Source organism: Bufo gargarizans, chromosome 4 (genome assembly GCF_014858855.1).
Source record: "Bufo gargarizans isolate SCDJY-AF-19 chromosome 4, ASM1485885v1, whole genome shotgun sequence".
NCBI lineage: Eukaryota > Metazoa > Chordata > Amphibia > Anura > Bufonidae > Bufo > Bufo gargarizans.
In genome coordinates this window covers 188310094-188331465 of record NC_058083.1, presented here as the reverse complement: position 1 = coordinate 188331465, position 21372 = coordinate 188310094, and the positions used below count along the sequence as shown (strand labels likewise).

At 45.7% G+C, this 21372-nt stretch overlaps 4 non-coding genes and 1 pseudogene across 4 annotated transcripts; all 5 read left to right on the top strand.

The window, feature by feature from the left end:
* Positions 1-8668: 8668 nt before the first annotated feature.
* On the top strand, positions 8669-21157 carry LOC122933705 (annotated as a pseudogene).
* On the top strand, positions 9214-9283 carry LOC122937061. The gene has a single exon (XR_006389482.1). It is a non-coding gene; the product is annotated as a small nucleolar RNA SNORD2 (small nucleolar RNA).
* LOC122937062 lies at positions 11514-11583 on the top strand. The gene has a single exon (XR_006389483.1). It is a non-coding gene; the product is annotated as a small nucleolar RNA SNORD2 (small nucleolar RNA).
* On the top strand, positions 16306-16429 carry LOC122937032. Its single transcript, XR_006389455.1, has one exon. It is a non-coding gene; the product is annotated as a small nucleolar RNA SNORA63 (small nucleolar RNA).
* Positions 17071-17199, top strand: LOC122937035. The gene has a single exon (XR_006389457.1). It is a non-coding gene; the product is annotated as a small nucleolar RNA SNORA63 (small nucleolar RNA).
* Positions 21158-21372: the final 215 nt, after the last annotated feature.

Genomic DNA, 21372 nt, shown 5'->3' with positions numbered 1-21372 from the left:
TGCATAGTCCTTGCCTTTGTCATGGCGTTTTGTAGGGCGGGATTCATCTCCTGTCTGATAGTCGGATCGATCGGAGTCCGACTCGTGACGTGGACGTCTGCGGGTTTTAGGTACGTCAGGAGACGAAGCTCGGGCCTTGGAGAGTGCCTTCTCCACAGAGGCAGTGACAGCTGCGTTAATCATGGCCTGGAAGTCCACAGGGGCGTTCTGGGAATCTTCCATGATAAGGGTAGGCTGGTATGTCACCGAAAGGCACAGTAATAAACGGGCACCTAGGTCTTGAGAACAGGCGTAGGGTCAGTTTTAATAGTATGGGAACAGAGCCCAGTACAAACCCAAGCAGGGTATAGTAGTGACCTTATAAACTGGGGCTCACCCAGTTAGAGAGAACTGCAACAGCTAGTCTCCCAATAAGCAGCGTATTTATAGTGGGGGCTCACCCCGGTTGCACAGGGTTGGGACCCTTAAGTGCAGGTCACAATAATAAACAGGCAGCAGCACTGACCTGACTGACCCAGCCACAGGATAGAGCTTGATAGGTAGTTAGATGAGGCACAGAGAAAACTGAGTAGCAGTCTCTTTGAAGCAGATGGAATGCTGAGCAGGTAATCCGAGACAGGCACAGGGGTGCCAGACACAAAGGGGCTGAAAACCAGCAATGCAGGGGTAACAGCAAGTTAGTACAGCCACACTGAGTCCCCAATGAGATGCCTGAGGTTAAATTAAGATGGCCGCGAAATCTCACGATGTCCGCGACCCAAAATGGCGGCCGCGAGTGTAGGCCGCAAGCCGGGGGCTAAATTTTTAGGCCGGCCGCGCTTGGAAGCGGGCCGGCGCGAAAACGGACGCGAACGGTTTTGGCCGCAAGGAGGAAGCCCAGGAGGGTACTCCAGGCTAGGGGGCAGTGGGGGAACCTGGGGAAACCGAGGGAATGATAATAATAGAATATAATCAAGATTAAAGTACAATAAGTAAGTAAAGCTCCAGGGCAGCAAAAAGTCTGACCTGTCTGCGATGGAGCAGTAAAGAAAGAGGAAGTGTACACGCAGTATGACCCTTATATACTATGCTGCACAGTGATTTACTTGTTACTCTTTACGTTTTTCTTTACTGCTGTGGAGTTAGTAAAGAGAGTTAATGCAAAATAGGAAGCCTCCTGTCATGTTATATCACACCCTGCACGCCAGAATACTAGCCTCAAAAAGTCACAAAATAGGGCTTTTGCAATATTTTTGAGGTTACTATATTTTTGAGGTAAGTGGGTAAGTAAGTAACTGGCTCAATGATAGAAAACAGAGGGTGGTTATTAATGGTACATACTCAGATTGGGTCACTGTCACTAGTGGGGTACCTCAGCGGTCAGTAATGGGCCGTATTGGGCCCTATTCTCTTCAATATTAATGATCTTGTAGAAGGCTTGCACAGTAAAATATAAATTTTCACAGATTACACTATACTGTGTAAAGTAATTAACACTGAAGAGGACAGTATACTGCTACAGATGGATCTGAAAAGATTAGAGGCTTGGATAGAGAAGTGGCAGATGAGGTTTAACACGGACAAATGTAAAGTTATGCACATGGGAAGGAATAATGCAAGTCACCCGTACATACTAAATGGTAAAACACTCGGTGAGGCTACTTTCACACTAGTGTTCGGGGCTCCGCTTGTGAGTTCCGTTTGAAGGCTCTCACAAGCGGCCCCGAACGCATCCGTACGGCCCCAATGCATTCTGAGTGGATGTGGATCCGCTCAGAATGCATCAGTCTGGCACCGTTTGGCCTCCGCTCCGCTCAGCAGGCGGACACCTGAACGCTGCTTGCAGCGTTCGGGTGTCCGCCTGTCCGTGCGGAGTCAAACGGATCCGTCCAGACTTACAATGTAAGTCAATGGGGACGGATCCGTTTGCAGTTGACACAATATGGCTCAATTTCAAACGGATCTGTACCCCATTGACTTTCAATGTAAAGTCTGGACGGATCCATCTGACTAACTTTCACACTTAGAATTTTTTCTGAAATATAATGCAGACGGATCCGTTCTGACCGGATCTCATCGTCTGCATTATAGGAGCGGATCCGTCTGTGCAGACACCAGACGGATCCGCTCCGAACGCAAGTGTAAAAGTAGCCTAACACTGACATGGAAAAGGATCTAGGAATTTTAATAAACAGCAAACTAAGTTGCAAAAACCAGTGTCAGGCAGCTGCTGTCAAGGCCAATAAGATAATGGGTTGCATCAGAAGGGGCATAGATGCCCGTGAAAAGAACATAGTCCTGCCACTTTACACATCACTAGTCAGACCACACATGGAGTACTGTGTACAGTTCTGGGCTCCAGTGAACAAGGCAGACATAGCAGAGCTGGAGAGGGTCCAGAGGAGGGCAACTAAAGTAATAACTGGAATGGGGCAACTACAGTACCCTGAAAGATTATCAAAATTAGGGTTATTTACTTTAGAAAAAAGACGACTGAGGGGAGATCGGGAGATCTAATTACTATGTATAAATAATCCCATCATCTGTTTATCCCCAGGACTGTGACTGTGATGAGGGGACATCCTCTGCGTCTGGAGGAAAGAAGGTTTGTACACAAACATAGAAAAGGATTCTTTACGGTAAGAGCAGTGGGACTATGGAACTCTCTGCCTGAGGAGGTGGTGATGGTGAGTACAATAAAGGAGTTCAAGAGGGGCCTGGATGTATTTCTGGAGCGTAATAATATTACAGGCTATATCTACTATAGAGGGGTCGTTGATCCAGGGAGTTATTCTGATTGCCTGATTGGAGTCGGGAAGGAATTTTTATTCCCCTAAAGTGAGGAAAATTGGCTTCTACCTGACAGGGTTTTTTTGCCTTCCTCTGGATCAACTTGCAGGATAACAGGCCGAACTGGATGGACAAATGTCTTTTTTCGGCCTTATGTACTATGTTACTTGCACAAAAAATTCTGTGACTTTTTGGTTTTTACACCACTCACTACAGTTATGACAAGTGGTTGGGAAATCGGGCATGATCAGCTATGTTAATTAGAGTCTAATTAGGTGGGAAGAATTTTATTTTATTTTTTTATATACAAGCCCCAAGCAATGATTTAGCGGGTTTTTTGTTCAATTGCACGCAACAATAATCATTAAATATTTTTCAGTTTGTTTATTACAGCATAATTCATACATTGCAGATTTTGTTGCAGAATTTTCCGCAACTCTAAAATCAGTTCCGTTCATCTGAATGAGGCTTTCAAAAATCCATGGGTTTGCTGCCCCATTGAAATGAATGGAACTCATTTTGAAGGCACCTTTAGGCCTCATGCCAGAGGGCCGTGAATGTATTGCGGCCCACAAACAGCAGGTCTACAATATACGGGCACCCACTTGAATGGGTCTGCAATCCAGAAGGTCTGGTGCGGAATGGCAGCACACAACCCCACGGAAGCACATGGTGTGGATGGATCACAGACCCATTCAAGTTGAACGGGTCTGGATCAGTCTGTGGAATCTGCAAGGATGTTGCCCGTGCATTGGGGGCCGCAAATTGCGGTCCCCAATGCACGGAACGATCGTGTGCATGAGGCCTTACACTGCTAAGGACTGGCAGGTTTCTGATCAGATAAGGAATGCGGTGGCAACTAACGGTAATCTTTTAGCCAGGGCTCATGCACACGAACATGTGCCAGCCGTTCCGTGCACTAGGGACCACAATTTCTGGTCCCCAATGCACGGGCAACATCTGTGCGGTTTCTGCAGACAGATTAACCACTTCAACCCCGCTAGCTGAAACCCCCTTAATGACCAGACCACTTTTTACACTTCTGCACTACACTACTTTCACCGTTTATTGCTCGGTCATGCAACTTACCACCCAAATGAATTTTACCTCCTTTTCTTCTCACTAATAGAGCTTTCATTTGGTGGTATTTCATTGCTGCTGACATTTTTACTTTTTTTTGTTATTAATCGAAATGTAACGATTTTTTTGCAAAAAAATGACATTTTTCACTTTCAGTTGCAAAAAAAAAAAAAAAAAACGACATCCATATATAGATTTTTCTCTAAATTTATTGTTCTACATGTCTTTGATAAAAAAAAATGTTTGGGTAAAAAAAAATAATGGTTTGGGTAAAAGTTATAGCGTTTACAAACTATGGTACAAAAATGTGAATTTCCGCTTTTTGAAGCAGCTCTGATTTTTTGAGCACCTGTCATGTTTCCTGAGGTTCTACAATGGCCAGACAGTGCAAACACCCCACAAATTACCCCATTTCGGAAAGTAGACACCCTAAGGTATTCGCTGATGGGCATAGTAAGTTCACAGAACTTTTTATTTTTTGTCACAAGTTAGCGGAAAATGATGATTTTTTTTGATTTTTTTTCTTACAAAGTCTCATATTCCACTAACTTGTGACAAAAAAAAAAAACTTCCATGAACTCACTATGCCCATCACGAAATACCTTGGGGTGTCTTCTTTATAAAATAGGGTCAATTGTGGGGTAGTTATACTGCCCTGGCATTTTAGGGGCCCAAATGCGTGCAAAGTAGTTTGAAATCAAAATCTGTAAAAAATGGCCGGTGAAATCCTAAAGGTGCTCTTTGGAATGTGGGCCCCTTTGCCCACCTAGGCTGCAAAAAAGTGTCACACATCTGGTATCGCCGTACTCAGGAGAAGTTGGGCAATGTGTTTTGGGGTATCATTTTACATATACCCATGCTGGGTGAGATAAATATCTTGGTCAAATGCCAACTTTGTATAAAAAAAATGGGAAAAGTTGTCTTTTGCCAAGATATTTCTCTCACCTAGCATGGGTATATGTAAAATGATACCCCAAAACACATTGCCCAACTTCTCCTGAGTACGGCGATACCAGATGTGTGACACTTTTTTGCAGCCTAGGTGGGCAAAGGGGCCCACATTCCAAAGAGCACCTTTAGGATTTCACCGGCCATTTTTTACAGATTTTGATTTGAAACTACTTCGCACACATTAGGGACCCTAAATTGCCACGGCAGTATAAACTACCCCACAAGTGACCCCATTTTGGAAAGAAAACATCCCAAGGTATTCCGTGAGGGGCATGGCGAGTTCCTAGAATTTTTTATTTTTTGTCACAAGTTAGTGGAATATGAGACTTTGTAAGAAAAAAAACTATTTCTGCTAACTTGGGCCAAAAAAATGTCTGAATGGAGCCAGGGGGGTGATCAATGACAGGGGGGTGATCACCCATATAGACTCCCTGATCACCCCCCTGTCATTGATCACCCCCCTGAATGGAGCCTTACAGGGGGGTGATCAATGACAGGGGGGTGATCAGGGAGTCTATATGGGTGATCACCCCCCTGTCATTGATCACCCCCCTGGCTCCATTCAGACATTTTTTTGGCCCAAGTTAGCAGAAATAGTTTTTTTTTCTTTTTTTCTTACAAAGTCTCATATTCCACTAACTTGTGACAAAAAATAAAAAATTCTAGGAACTCGCCATGCCCCTCACAGAATACCTTGGGGTGTTTTCTTTCCAAAATGGGGTCACTTGGGTGATCAATGACAGGGGGGTGATCAGGGAGTCTATAAGGGTGATCACCCCCCTGTCATTGATCACCCCCCTGTAAGGCTCCATTCAGACGTCCGTATGTGTTTTGCGGATCTGATCCATGTATCCGTAAAAATCATATGGACGTCTGAATGGAGCCTTACAGGGGGGTGATCAATGACAGGGGGGTGATCAGGGAGTCTATAAGGGTGATCACCCCCCTGTCATTGGTCACCCCCCTGTAAGGCTCCATTCAGACGTCCGTATGTGTTTTGCGGATCCGATCCATGTATCCGTGGATCCGTAAAAAACATACGGACGTCTGAATGGAGCCTTACAGGGGGGTGATCAGGGAGTCTATATGGGTGATCACCCCCCTGTCATTGATCACCCCCCTGTAAGGCTCCATTCAGACGTCCGTATGTGTTTTGCGGATCCGATCCATGTATCCATGGATCCGTAAAAATCATACGGACGTCTGAATGGAGCCTTACAGGGGGGTGATCAGGGAGTCTATATGGGTGATCACCCCCCTGTCATTGATCACCCCCTGTAAGGCTCCATTCAGACGTCCGTATGTGTTTTGCGGATCCGATCCATGTATCCATGGATCCGTAAAAATCATACGGACGTCTGAATGGAGCTTTACAGGGGGGTGATCAATGACAGGGGGGTGATCAGGGAGTCTATATGGGTGATCACCCCCCTGTCATTGATCACCCCCCTGTAAGGCTCCATTCAGACGTCCGTATGTGTTTTGCGGATCCGATCCATGTATCCGTAAAAATCATACGGACGTCTGAATGGAGCTTTACAGGGGGGTGATCAATGACAGGGGGTGATCAGGGAGTCTATATGGGGTGATAAGGGGTTAATAAGTGACAAGGGGGGTGTAGTGTAGTGGTGTTTGGTGCTACTTATTACTGAGCTGCCTGTGTCCTCTGGTGGTCGATCCAAGCAAAAGGGACCACCAGAGGACCAGGTAGCAGGTATATTAGACGCTGTTATCAAAACAGTGTCTAATATACCTGTTAGGGGTTAAAAAAATCGCATCTCCAGCCTGCCAGCGAACGATCGCCGGTGGCAGGCTGGAGATCCACTCGCTTACCTTCCGATCCTGTGAACGCACGCGCCTGTGTGCGCGCGTTCACAGGAAATCTCGCGTCTCGCGAGATGACGCATATATGCGTGACTGTGCGCAGAGCTGCCGCCTCCGGACCACGATCCTGCGTTAGGCGGTCCGGAGGCGGTTAAGACCCATTCAACTTGAATAGGTCCGTGATCCATCCGCACAGCAAAAAAATATTTTTGGGGCGGTGCGGAGGCACGGAGAGAAACCCCACGGAAGCACTCCATAGTGCTTCCGTGAAGTTCTGTGCCTCCGTTCTGCACCACGCCTTCTGGAGTGTGGACAAATCTGTGATGTGGTGCACAAATAGCCATTGCTTTTTTTATTGTGTGCAAAAGTAGGTTTTTATTGTGCAAAAGTAGTAAAATGTAAAAAAAAATAAAAAAATGGATAACATGTATTTGACATTGCTGTAATTGTACTGACCCTGATAATAAAGTTATTGTGTTATGTATGCCAAAGAAACGCCACAAAATTTACAATAAAAAAACTCAGTGACAGTATTGCTGCCCCCTTCCCAGAAAGAGTTAATAAAAGTTAATGAGTAAGTTATATGTACCCCAAATTGGGACCATTCAAACTGCAACTTGTCCTGTAAAAAACAAGCCCTCATACAGCTACATAGATGAAAAAGTTAAAAAGTTACAGGTCTTGGAAGGTGCTAATGTAAATAGGCTTCTTGTCATTAAAGGGAACCTGTCACCCAAAAATCGCCTATTAAGCTGTTTACAGTACCTTATAGTGCTGTATAGTCGTTTCCTGATGCACTTTTTGTTAGTTTTGCAGCATGTATGCTCAGTCAGAAATCGATGTTATATTCAGCTGCTGCCCCGTGCTTCAAGTCAGGCTTGAAGTCACGGGGGCAGCGGCCTCGGCGTCTTACATGGCCCTCTCCCCGCCCCCTGCCTCTGTGACTGACAGCCGAAATCCGATTCCGGGACCGCGCTCAACGGCCGCATGCGCAGTAAAGGGCGGCAGGAGCGCGGTCCCGGCTGCCGCGCGTACTACGCGCCGTCTTACTTTCGCCGCACTGCGCATGCGCCCGACATCCTGTATCAAACGCGCCCGCGCCCAGATGCCGGGCGCGGGCGCGTTTGATACAGGATGTCGGGCGCATGCGCAGTGCGGCGAAAGTAAGACGGCGCGTAGTACGCGCGGCAGCCGGGACCGCGCTCCTGCCGCCCTTTACTGCGCATGCGGCCGTTGAGCGCGGTCCCGGAATCGGATTTCGGCTGTCAGTCACAGAGGCAGGGGGCGGGGAGAGGGCCATGTAAGACGCCGAGGCCGCTGCCCCCGTGACTTCAAGCCTGACTTGAAGCACGGGGCAGCAGCTGAATATAACATCGATTTCTGACTGAGCATACATGCTGCAAAACTAACAAAAAGTGCATCAGGAAACGACTATACAGCACTATAAGGTACTGTAAACAGCTTAATAGGCGATTTTTGGGTGACAGGTTCCCTTTAAGGCCCAAGACAGGCTGGGCACAAAGGGGTTAAAATGGTGCGATGAAAACTAAAAATACATACTTCTCACGCAAAAAAAAGAAAAAGCCCTCATATGAACAGACAATATAAAGTTATGGCTCTTGCAATGTGGAAAAACTAAAATGGCCCTGGTCTTTGAGGGGTTAAGAAGGACAGTCATTTCCGAGGGTCACATTCTCCCACTAGAACTCTCCTGACCAGCCCTGTGAGTGACGTCACCGGCCGCAAGGAAGGCGGAGCTTCTGCAGGAGCCGGGGAGAGAAACCCCGTGCGTCTCACCGATCTATAACCTACTCACCATTTGTTGCAATATCTTTCCGCGGTACGGAAAAAAAGTGTAGGGAGAAAAAAAAAGTTCCATTTCCCCTTAAGGAATACGTTCTTTAGCAAGAAACACACGGGGAAATAGTTTTTGGGTCAAGATATTCGGTATACAGTAGCAACAAGCAAGGATATTCAGTTTAAATGCGCTACAGACTTTCAATCACAGTCGCGGTATTCCTGCGCCGTTCAGAAATGTAGTTCCGGGTATATAAATAGCGGGAGCCCCCCCCCCCCCTCAGCGACAGCAAGTCCTTTTCAGTTGAGCTCTGCAACGTGGTGCGGATCATGTCTGGTTGCTCTGCGGATTATTCAAGGTAATTTACACCCCTGTTGGCACTCATGCCCGCTCCTACGTAGTCCCTGTAGTTACTGGGGCTACGTGCCTGCTGCTTTTCGCTGGCCGTCTGCCCGGTCACCTAGGCTTGTGTAGGCCCCGCGCTCGCCCCGTACACACTACAGGGCTTATGTAGCTGCTTTTACTTCAGCCTCGGGTTTTGTGTCGGAATCCGGTACTCGGGGCAGACCCTGCGCTTGGGGCACGTCAGTAGTTGAGATTTTGGCCTTGGTTGCCGCCCGAACTGAAACCGGAGGCCGGGGGAGGGGTCGAGGCTGAGCTGACGGTGGAGGGGAGCGGGGCAGTGAGGGAAAGGGGGCGCCCGTGCTGTGCTTACAGGGGGGCTGGGGAGTAAAACGCAGGCTCCTCGTACACAGCTGGCGTTAGCTGGGCCTGTCACTAGGCGGCATGACAAGTGAAATGATGGTAACCATCTTTCGGGACTGACCTGAAATGGAGAGAACATAAACTTACTGATCACTTGTGCCATTCCTTTAGGTACAGGGTAGGGCTGTGCCATGTGCCACACAGATGCCCTGCCAGGCAGTCTGGTTCCATGCAGACACTGAACTAGCATGCTGCAGTATTATCTCTGGACTGAACAGTTACTGAATCCATTCTGAATGGATTGCTCTCCCTTCAGAATGCATTAGGATAAAACTGATCAGGGTTCCCCTAAGTACCCTAATTGTACATAAAGTGCCCACCAGGTGGACAGGGAGCAGCAGTGGGCCGGCTAGATAACATTGCAGTGCATGAGCTGTAGTGTACTGAGCTCTGCTATACCTTGCTGGACTGCTTTTTGTAGCACCCGTGCACTACTGGAACAGCATTGGGGGGGGGGGGGAGCTTTAGTTTTCTCCCAATGCATTGAGTGGAAAGCAATCCATTCTATATGCATCAGGATGTCTTCAGTTCCATCCCTTGTACGGTATTTGACCTGACAAATTGCTGCAGTATATTTTCCAGAACACTACCACACTTGCTGGATCCAGCATTAACTTCCATTGAAATGTATTAATGCTGGATCCAGTTTTACAGTCTGAGCATGTGCAGTTCTTTCGAGCTTTAAAAAAAAAAACAGATCTGTTATTCCGTTTGATACTGGAAAGAGTGATCAGTATTTCAACGAATAACGGATCCGGAAACAGAACTGCCTGCCAGATTGTAACAACGCTAGTGTGGAGGTACCCTTAGATGAGATGACCCCCATTTTTGAGGTCCTTGCGCAGGTCACTGGGAATTATTGGGGATGTTTGTAGAAACACTCCTTCTGGTAACTGCCCTGTAGAATGTGACGTGATCTTTCCCCCCCATGGATAATGAACTCTTATCAGGTGAGAGGATCTTTCAGCTGCCACGCAAAATCCTGACCCACAGGCCATCCAGAGTAACCCTGGATCTGCTGGCCAGAAATAAGCCTTATGAGATGACTGCTGTAAGTAAATGCTGTCCAGTCCCAATAATTGCCTGGTAAACAGCCCTATGTAAAGTTACCATATGGCTGTTTGCATCTGACATTTCTATTATGTTCAGCCATTTGGTTCCATGGTGGCCACGTTTTCCAGGCGGTAGCCACTGTATCATGGACTCCAGTCCTTTATTTTTATCCCCCCCACACCCTTTGAGATGGACAGGGCCAGGTGTCGGTGAAATCTGAGTGGGGGGGTGTACTCTGAAACTTTCAGTCAAGACTTTGGGGCCAGGCAATAGAGCAGTAACTTTGGGGCTCAGTCTCACAGGGAGGGGGGCAGTGTAGCAGTGCTCTGAGAGGTTAGGCCAGCCCCTCAATGCTAAGAGCACATCTGTGTATATCCAGTAAGCATTGGTGATAGACCGCAGAGAGAAAGGAATCATTTTAGTGACAATGTTATGTCTCTAATTCCATGGTCTGAGTCTGTGCCCATGTGATCCGTGGGCGCCTGGCAGTGATCGGTAGCTGACTTCCTGCTGTAACAGGCTATGAGCTGTGCGCTGTGATTGGCCAGCAGTGCAGCAAGGGACACGCCTCCTACAAAAAAATCAGTCAGAGGGAGCGCAGACACCGGAGCCTATACCGGGCGAACGGAGCGGCGCCCAGGCATACTAGTAAGTGCAGGGGGACCCCTGGGCGCCGCTCTGCCCACTGATCTAGTTAGTTTTTAGTTTGTACCGTAGTGAAAGGTCCTCTTTAACATTGATGCATTTTTGCTCATCTTGGAAGCTGAAACTTCCAAAAAAAAGACCAAACTTGTTTTTACTTAAACTTCATAAATATTTGTCAGTCTCCTGGCACTCTAGTGCTGGGCATCTGGTGGCACATGGTTGTGTAGTACCAGTCTTTAGTCAGTTGATGGTAGGGGATGGCAGTCAATATTGAGGTCTTATTCACTTCATGTAACATGTTTTCCCTTAGAGACCATGGCGGCCCTGAAGGAATGGACCCCGATGGTGTCATTGAGGTTGGTAAAATACCTATTTCCCATCCTAAGATGGGTGATGACTGAAGGATAAATGAGTCTCTCTTCCTACAGAGCAACTGGAATGAAATTGTTGACGATATGAACCTAAAAGAATCTCTCCTGAGAGGAATCTATGCTTATGGCTTTGAGAAACCTTCTGCTATTCAGCAAAGGGCAATCATTCCCTGCATTAAAGGTTTGTATGGTTCTGTCTGTAGAGCTTGTAGACATGGGAAATGAGTCATTCCCAGATTCCCTGTATGATCCTAGACAAGTGAAATGATGGTAACCATCTTTCGGGACTGACCTGAAATGGAGAGAACATAAACTTTCTGATCACTTGTTAAAATTGTCTTGGGTAACACAAGCAGGTAATATTTGGGAACATTAAATGTCTCCCTACTCTTTTTAGGGTATGATGTGATTGCCCAAGCTCAGTCAGGTACTGGCAAGACAGCCACATTTGCCATTTCCATCCTGCAGCAACTGGAGATTGAGCTCAAGGAGACCCAAGCTCTAGTATTGGCTCCCACAAGAGAACTGGCTCAACAGGTATTGACAGGGTAGCTTGCAACTGTTCTGCACGCCTTTCAGATTCCACAACTGTGAGTGCAGATGGCTTCACTAGCCACACTGTCATAAATGCCTCACCACTTAATCCAACGGCTTGAGTTTGATTAGACTAGTATACTTCTAATATGGCTTAACATTGCTGTAATGCGCTCCAAGACTTGCTATGCAGTTGTGTAATATGGAAACTGCAGTGTTCAAAATGTGAACATGGTCGTCTTAGTCTTCTGGTGCTTTGCATGTCACTTGTGAAATGCTTGTTCTAGTGTCACATGTGATTAGGGGCTTGGATCTTCCGCTCTCCTACGTTAGTGGTATGGATGTACAGTTGGAGAACCTGCCACCATGAAATGCACTGGAAGCTGTAGGCAGTATTCTGTAGAGCAGGAGAAGCTGAGCAGGTAAGTAGTTCTGTGTGGGGAGAATGAGCAAAATTCCAAACTTACTTAGTACAGTTGTCCACAGGACCATCTTATTGGTAGCATTGTGTACACAAAATCGCTGGTAAGACAGCCACGTGGACAACTAAGTCAGAGCAGATGTATAAACTGAGTTTTGCTGACACTTTCCCCATGAATGTATATTCTGCTCTGCTTCTCCTGCTCTATAACCTGCTGCCAGCAGATTGTACTGCATTCCATGGTGGCAGGTTCTCCTTAGTGAGTTAAATGTATGTTAGCAGGTGAATAGCTGTACTGAGTCTCTAGCGTTTCCCCTATTATGGTTACATGCAGTGTAAAGTAATGACCATATGTACTGATTACACAGATGAAAGGGGTTCCTTTGATGGGCTCATTCATCCTCTGGCACTAATGTGTCATGTTTGTGAAGCCTCACATTAGGGTATGCTACATACAGTAGTGGTCTTACAGCTAGTGTACACCAGCTGTTTGGGATGGGGGCGTTTGAGGGTTGCAGTCCCTATAAGGCAGGTGTTTTTGCAGCTGCAGAGACTTTATGAATGTGCTGTGAGCAGGGGATGGTTATTAAAGTGCTTAAAGGGGTTATCCAATATTTCAGGTCTCCTTCCTTGATTACAGTAAACATATTTTCATTGGTACATATTAAATGTTGCTTAGTGGGCCAGCACTGCTCTCCTGGTCCTTATATGCCTGGTACACTTCCAGGAGTGCAACATTCAATGAGTACTAATAAAGTTGTATTTTTGGTTTTATTTCAACCCCCCCCCCCTTTAAATGGGTGGGTTGAGATGAGGGTTTCTGTCACCAGAATTACCCCTATTGAACTGGCTGACATTAGCGACGTGCTAAGGTCGGCTGAACCTAACTAGTCTATGCCTACTTTTATCTATGCCCCGGTTAATCCAGAAACATAGCTTTTAGAATATGCTAATTAGCCTCTAGGTGCAGGTGGGTGTTGCCCCTGCTCCTAGAGGCTTTGTTCTCCCACCTCTGGCCACGCCCTGCTACATTAGATTGACAGGGCCTGGCAGCCTTCACCTCCAACTGCTGGCCCTGTGTGCTGGGGAAATCTCATGCTGTTCAGTATTCGGCGCAGTGAGTAAGCCAGCGAGCACACTTCACTCACTGTGCCTGCGCTGAATACTGAACTGGGTGGCGCAGGCGTGAGATTTACATGGCAGACAGGGCCAGAGGCAGGAGACAAATGCTGCTGGGCCATGTCAATCTAGTGTAGCAAAGAGTGGCCAGAGGTGATGAGAACAGAGTCTCTAGGAGCAGGGGCAAAGTTATAGTTTGAGTAATGGGGGCATAGATAAAAGTAGGAATAGGCTAGTTAGGTTTAGCTGACACTAGCACATCGCTAATGTCAGTTTAATAGGGTTAAATCTGGTGACAGAAACCCTTTAAAGTATTGGACAAGCCCTGGTCCAGTCCTCCTGCCACTGTCTACAAACTGACTGGATATGGCATGTGACTGCTGCAGCCAGTCACCTCTATCACTTGCATCAATGAATCCTAAACTTGCATGTCCTGTTCAGGGGTATGGAACCAAATTATAAACCATTCCATAGGTATGTGACCAGGGAAGCCAGGAGAGAACTGTTCTAGTGGCTCTACATGGCACTAGCTGTGGTCTTCAGCCAAGCAGGCTTTTATACTAGAGTAACTTGCTGTGATTGATAAAAGCCCCTGAAGCTGCAAATACTCAAGGAGCTTCAAGTGTCAGTTCTGGCTAGGATATGGTCCTTTGCCAGAATGGCTTTGTAAACTGGGGTGAAGTTAAGCCTAATGTCTTTAAAGGCTGAGGAAACCTTTGTGCATTCTACTCACTGTGGGTTACAATTCCTTACATTGCTCATTTAAAATGTTCAGCCCTTTCTCTGTACAGATGTTGGTCTGTATTTGCATGGTGCCCTAATCTCTGAACTCCTGACTGCTAATGAAAGCAACCTGGCATGCATCTAGCTTTTGGGTTTGTGCTGTCAGGAGTTCAGTCATTAGAGCTACACATGGGTGGTCGGGGCTTCTATTTGACAGAACGCCTTGTAGGTGGAAATCCTGCTGCTCTGCAAATAGACTGCTATCTGTACAGAGAAGAACTGAACCATTACCCCCAAAGGCATCCATAGCCTTTCATCTTGACTAGGCTGTTCTGTGTATCTGCATGAGGACTGTAGTCTTTGCTGCCCTCTGGTGACATGTGCCGGCTGGAAGCTTCAGCCATTATACTGTTACCTGGAAATATGCATTTGCTCTCTAAATAGATAATTGTATGTAATTTATCTGCCTGTAAACTTATGGTTTTTGTCTTTCATAAACTTACTAGTTTTATTTATTCTTAGATTCAAAAGGTAATTTTGGCCCTGGGTGACTACATGGGTGCAACATGTCACGCTTGCATTGGAGGCACAAATGTTCGCAATGAAATGCAGAAACTGCAGGCAGAAGCGCCTCACATTGTTGTGGGAACTCCTGGCCGTGTATTTGACATGTTGAATAGACGCTATCTGTGTAAGTAGCCTTTACAATGTTTGTCATGTAAACTGACAATTCAGGGGATCACTAACTAGACTACTGCTTGCTTCCAGCCCCCAAATGGATAAAAATGTTTGTGTTGGATGAAGCTGATGAGATGTTGAGCTGTGGTTTTAAGGATCAAATATGAGATCTTTCAAAAGCTGAGCACAAACATTTAGGTAATGGTGGCACAATGCAGAGGTTTGTGGGGAATTGAGAATTTGCTTGTATATCGGTGTATGCTCTTCACTTTTTGAGGGGAGCACAATGCTTATTTGAACAGCTATGGTAGCACTTGAAGAGGGTTCTTGTTATACAGGTAGATGTCTGAACAAAGTGAATTAACGGGGTTGTCCACAACTACAAATATGGACCAAGTTCTTCCAAAAACAGCACCTGTGCATGGGTTATCTGGTATTGCAGCTCAGCCTAATTGTAGGAGATGCAATATTCTGTGTCTGGAAGAAAGCTGCTATGTTCTGCTCCCTTTTAAGGGCAGTTTCTCAGATGCGTTAACTGGGAAAAACCATAATGGGACCCAGTCTGGAAAAGTCTGACTATTCTAAAATGGTTCAAATCTTGTAAAAATACCAGTTACATATCTGCAGCCAAGTAGTGTCCAGTTATGTTCTGCTTTGCACCATGTGTACCTACCTCTTACCCTGAGATGTTCTCACATTTTAGGTTGTCCTGCTTTCTGCCACAATGCCAACTGATGTGTTGGAAGTGACAAAGTTTGAGGGATCCAATTCGTATCCTTGTCAAAAAGGAGGAATTGACTTTGGAGGGTATTAAGCAGTTCTACATTAATGTTGAACGAGAGGTAGGCTCACGCAGCAGCATGCTCGTCAGTGTTCAGACATCTTAGGCTAGTTTCACACTTGCGGCAGGACGGATCCGACAGGCTGTTCACCATGTCGGATCCGTCCTGCAGCTATTTCGCCGTGCCCACGGACTGCCGCTCCGTCCCCATTGACTATAATGGGGACTGGGGCGGAGCTCCGGCGGTGCACTGAGAAAGCTGCCGGACTAAAAAGCCTGACATGCAGTAATTTTAGTCCGGCGGCCTTTCTCCGTGCTGTGCCGGAGCTCCGCCCCCGTCCCCATTATAGTCAATGGGGGCGGAGCGGCGGTCCGCAGGATGGATCAGACATGGTGAACAGCCCGTCGGATCCATCCTGCCGCAAGTGTGAAAGTACCCTTAAGTTGGGTCTAAACTAACATTTTAAATGCTTATTTTATTTTTTAGGAGTGGAAGTTGGATACCCTATGTCAGGCATGTCCAAACTGCGGCCCTCCATCTGTTGCAAAACTACAACTCCCAGCATGCCCTAATAGCTGTAAGCTATCCAGGCATGCTGGGAGTTGTAGTTTTGCAACAGCTGGAGGGCCGCAGTTTGGACATGCCTGCCCTATGTGATCTGTATGAGACTTTGACCATTACTCAAGCTGTTATTTTTCTGAATACCAGGAGAAAGGTTGACTGGCTTACTGAGAAAATGCATGCAAGAGACTTTACCGTATCTGCTCTGGTAAGTGGTAGAATAAATCACACTAGCAGGATAAGTTACAATATAGCAGTTTGGTGCTGTGTTGTCGTTCCCCCTGCTGATAGTAACATGTTTCCTACTATCCCTGACTGTTCTCTGTGGCTGGCAGGGACGCTTGGTCTCATACAGTTGTAGTGTAATAATGGCTTTTCACTTGTAACTAACTCCTCATCTCGACAGCATGGTGATATGGACCAGAAGGAACGAGTCGTCATTATGAGAGAGTTCAGATCTGGATCTAGTCGTGTGTTAATAACCACAGACTTGCTGGTAAGTGGTGACCCCCCCCCCCCCCCCCCCCCTCCCGTAACCAAAGACTTCTTACTTCTGCAAAGGTGACTTGTACCTAGCAGTAATGCTCTTTGGAACAGCAAGAGCCATATTCCACAGTGGACTACACCGTTGTAGTTCACCACTATTATGTGGCTGACAACTACATTCAGTAACTCGCAGTAACTTTTTTTTTTTTTATTGGATACATTTGGCTATGCCCCTGAACTTCCTAACATTCATCCTTGTTTTATAGGCACGTGGGATAGATGTTCAGCAGGTTTCCCTAGTAATCAATTATGACCTACCAACCGTGAGAACTACATCCACAGGTCTGTTAAAGATAAAACTAACTTCTATTTGCGTGGCATGCAGCTGTATAGCTGGTTGCTTATTGTGTTAATGCAGTTCTTGTAGCTGGGAAACAAATGCAGCAAGGTCTGTGCCAAAGCATTAAATGCCATCTGTGGGGAGGACTACGGCTCGGGGAAGCACTTGCTCTGCAGGATAAGTTACAGTACAGCTGTTAAGTGCTGTTCTGTCGTTCCCCCTGCAAACAATAAATTGCTTCCTACTATCCCTGTTTGTCTTGACCCTCACAGCAGATGGGGACGCTTGGTCTCAAACAATTTTATTTAAAAAATGAAATTTCGCTAACTCCTCAGGCAAAATTCTTATGAACCTTTATGTTCAAATAGTTGAGGAGCAGACTACAGTTGCTCCAGGACACTGCTGAGAATGGCCTGTGGAAGTGGTGTGCGTTCTCAAACAGAGAAACTGCACATCTGGTCGTGATGTGAGGATGACCAGTGGAGCATGGACTAATGCTTGCAAAGGTAATGCTTTTTAATATCTGTATTCTGTTGTGTAATAGCAACAGTTGGAAATGAGAGTTCTTGGTATTAATGCCTTGGCCTTTGCTGTTATGTCTGCTCTAGATGAAACTGATTTAGCTTGCAATGAATATCAAGTGGCTATATTAGCTGCTGGGTTCTTTAAATATCTTTCTGGTGCTGTAATATGCAGTGGTAGCCTGTAGCAGCAGGACAACTTGTGACAGCTAACTGGCTGCACCTTTAATTCATGACCTGCTGCAGTATGGTCACTTGCACCCTCTGGTTCTCAGAATGGTGTTTTTATTCTTAACCCCTTAGTGACCACACTTTATTTAATTTTTTGGGTGCAGGACAAGTTCTAATTTTTAATGCACCATTTTGGGTAGATTTAATTGATTAAAGCCAGCTGTTTAGCTAAAACCCTCTGTCAGTAAAGAGTATTGGTGGTCACTAGGGGTTAATAGCTTTTTGTTTCAGTGCTTAGAATACACTGCATTAAAGGGATGGTTTATGAATAACTGCTGGTAGGCCTCTTGGTAAAGCAGCATATAGTCGCACATTCCTGACAACTATTTTATTGACTTGCTGGAGAGCAGCTGATGCATGTAGAGTGGCCATCAGGAATCATCACCTTTGGTAAACTTTACAGCGTACACTTGGGACCTGACCCTGTGACGTACAAAAGGCTGATAACCAAGGATGCTGCGCCTGATTTATGATGTGTACGCAAAGTCATAAACTAGGTGCAGCATCGGGCAGTCTGCGCCTGTTTTATAAAAACTTCCCTATCCTCGTCACTTCTGGACATGTTACCAGCTTTGAAAGGAGGTGTGCCGCTTGTTATAAAAGAGTAGCTGAGTGTAAGACTTTCTGCAAAGGTGGTCATGCACTTATAAACCTATACTTCTTGGGGACATGACAACTTGTAGTGTCAACCACAGAGCAGTCCCTTAGACTACCAGAGCACTACCAGTTCTTGTCTGGTTCCACATATGGAATCTTGCAGTCTGGCTTCAGAAATTCCCAGCAATGTTACTGGGAGTCTTCAAGTACATGGACACTTGTCCATAGGAATGTTTCATGTGCTGGTTTTGCCTGGGCAAGGGATTTTGCAATGTGGAGAACGCCTCAAACATCTGTATGCATATTAGTGTATGGCAAGGGTTTAAAGCATGAGCACCATTGACTAAGGTCCCAGCTGCCATATCATGGCAGGGGTGTTTTGGAGTAAGTTACCAACCCAAATCAAGATGTGTACAGAACTCCACCCTATGCTGGTTGCACTCACATGCGGACTACAGTTAGCCCCGAGTTCTGTATACACATAATATACCTACAGTTACTTGGTACTGATTGGAGTGTGTACAGACAAGACTAAGGGGGGGCAGGCTACAGTTCTAAGATGCTCCAGAACTTGTGGGGAACACTGACATATTGACGGGTCAGTATTTCATACTGCCCCAAATAAGGTCATAAGCTGTTAGTTTCTGGCAATAGCTGTATATTCAAAGCTGTGTAAGTGTACTTTCACACTAGCATTGTTTTCCAGTATGGAGTTCAATCACAGGGGCTCAATACCGGAAACCGCTTCAGTTTTATCCTAATGCATTCTGAATGGAAAGCATTCCATTCAGGATGCATCAGTTCAGTCCCTTTATGGTATTTGGCCATAGAAAATACAGCTGAACACTTGCCAGAATGCCAGATCCAGCATTAATTCCCGTTCAAAAAAGTATTAATCCTGGATCCGGTTTCCCATTCTGCACATGCACAGACCTTTAAAAATGCAGAAAAATACTGGATTCATTATTCTTGAGACTGATCTGGAATTTCAATGTGTTAGGGTACTTTCACACTTGTGGCAGTGTGATCCGGCGGGCAGTTCCATCGTCGGAACTGCCCTCCGGATTAGTCTCACAACTGCATTGCAAGGATGAATCCATCTCTCTGCTTGTCATGCGGACAGACGGATCCGTCTTGTACAATTTTAATTTTTTTTTTCCATTTTTTTACTGGTCTGAGCAGGCCGGAAGGACTGATCCGGTATTTTGAATGCCAGATCCGGCACTAATACATTCCTATGGGGGAAAATTCCGTATCCAGCATTCAGGCATGTCTTCAGTTTTCGCCAGAGATAAAACCGCAGCATGCTACAGTTTTATCTTTTGCCTGATCAGGCAATATGATTGAACTGAAGACATCCTGATGCAAACTGAACAGATTACTCTATTCAGAATGCATGGGGATATGCCTGATCAGTTCGGAACTCTATGCAGGAAAAGAAAAACGCAAGTGTGAAAGTACCCTTAGTCAGCCAGATCCTCGCAATGCAAGTGTGAAAGTACCCTTAAATCAGAAGTGCTGTGTACCTGAAGGGGAAATGGTAACATCTGAACTTCCTGAGCATGCCACTGGCTGTAAGTGGCTCATGACTGCCTTGCAGATGCCTCCATATTGTGTGGGGTATATGAATTAGTCTCCAATGAAACTGGGGTTTATAGAAGCAAAATTCCCTATTGGGTATAAAGTATTCCAGTGCCTGCTTATTGTAGAAAACATTTCGTTTTCCAATCACTGCTTAAATGAAAATGGTCTTTCAGGGGACAAGATCATCCTATCATGCACATGCTTTAAAGGGCCTTTTATGCTCATTGGTGGTCTGCCTGTGTAAAGGTGCTGATGGGATGGCTGGAGTGGACACTTAAACCATTTGCCAGCAGCGGATTATGGTGTCTAAACAGCACTCTGCTGCTGGCAAACTCATTTGTATGGGATAAATGATGGTAGTACCCATTGTTTCCCATGCTGTGGAGGGGGATTACCACATGTAAATGCAGTGCTCTTGTCATGGATGACTAGGTAGGTCACTGGCAAAGGAATGCTATCTGACCATGTAAAGGGGACTCTACCACTAATGAGCCATGCACATGCATGGAGAGATTAAATGGACACTGATGGTGAACGTTCATTAAATGTTTGCACACATGTAAACTTTGGTCCACTTCTAACATTTGTTTTCCTTCATAGGATTGGTCGCGGAGGTCGGTTCGGTAGAAAAGGGGTGGCCATAAACTTTGTTACAGAGGAGGATAAGCGAATTCTTCGTGATATTGAGACTTTCTACAATACTACAGTGGAGGAGATGCCAATGAATGTGGCTGATCTTATTTGATCCCTGGGGAAGATCTTTTTGAATGCTGTACTTGCTGTTGCTGAATTGGCGAATCACGGCGCTCATTGTGCTTTTCTTTGGAAAAAATATATTGAATCTTGTCTCAATGCTCACGACTGATCAGAAATACAGATTTTTTTTGATAAGCAAAGCGACATTAGTCGCCTTCTCTGGAAGGAAAGCTGTGGGCTTTTTCCTCCTAGAGTTTAGACTGTTGGGGTGGGTTGTAAAGCAATGGGGTCTTTACATTTTTGTGTTCAACATTTATTTAGCAGTTCTAGAGAAGTGGTGGTGTTTGATGTTCTTTATCATTTAATAATTTACTTATGGACTAAAAAATAAGCGCTGTATAAAATCAGCCAATTATGTTAAATTAGCATATGCGCCTTTATTGTACATTGCCGATGTAGAGTTTACTAAATTAAAGCCTATACTTTTTTGTTTTTAAATGTATTTATTGCATAAAGTGCACTTGTGCTAGACCCTGAACCCCAACAATCTATCGTGTTTGGCTTAATTGTAAAGTTGCCACATTGCACATGGATATAGATGTTTAATAAATAGTATATTTACTCCGTACCTGGTTTGTGCTATATTAATGCTGTGTAAGTGATGCTGGCCACATGTGGGGCAAGTACTGAATCTGGTTGTATAAGGCTACTTTCACACTAGCAGCAGGACAGATCTGACAGGCTGTTCACACTGTCGGATCCGTCCTGCCGCTATTTCACCGTGCCACAGCTGTCCCCACTGGGTGGAGCTATGCACCGCATAAGGCCGCCGGACTAAAAGTA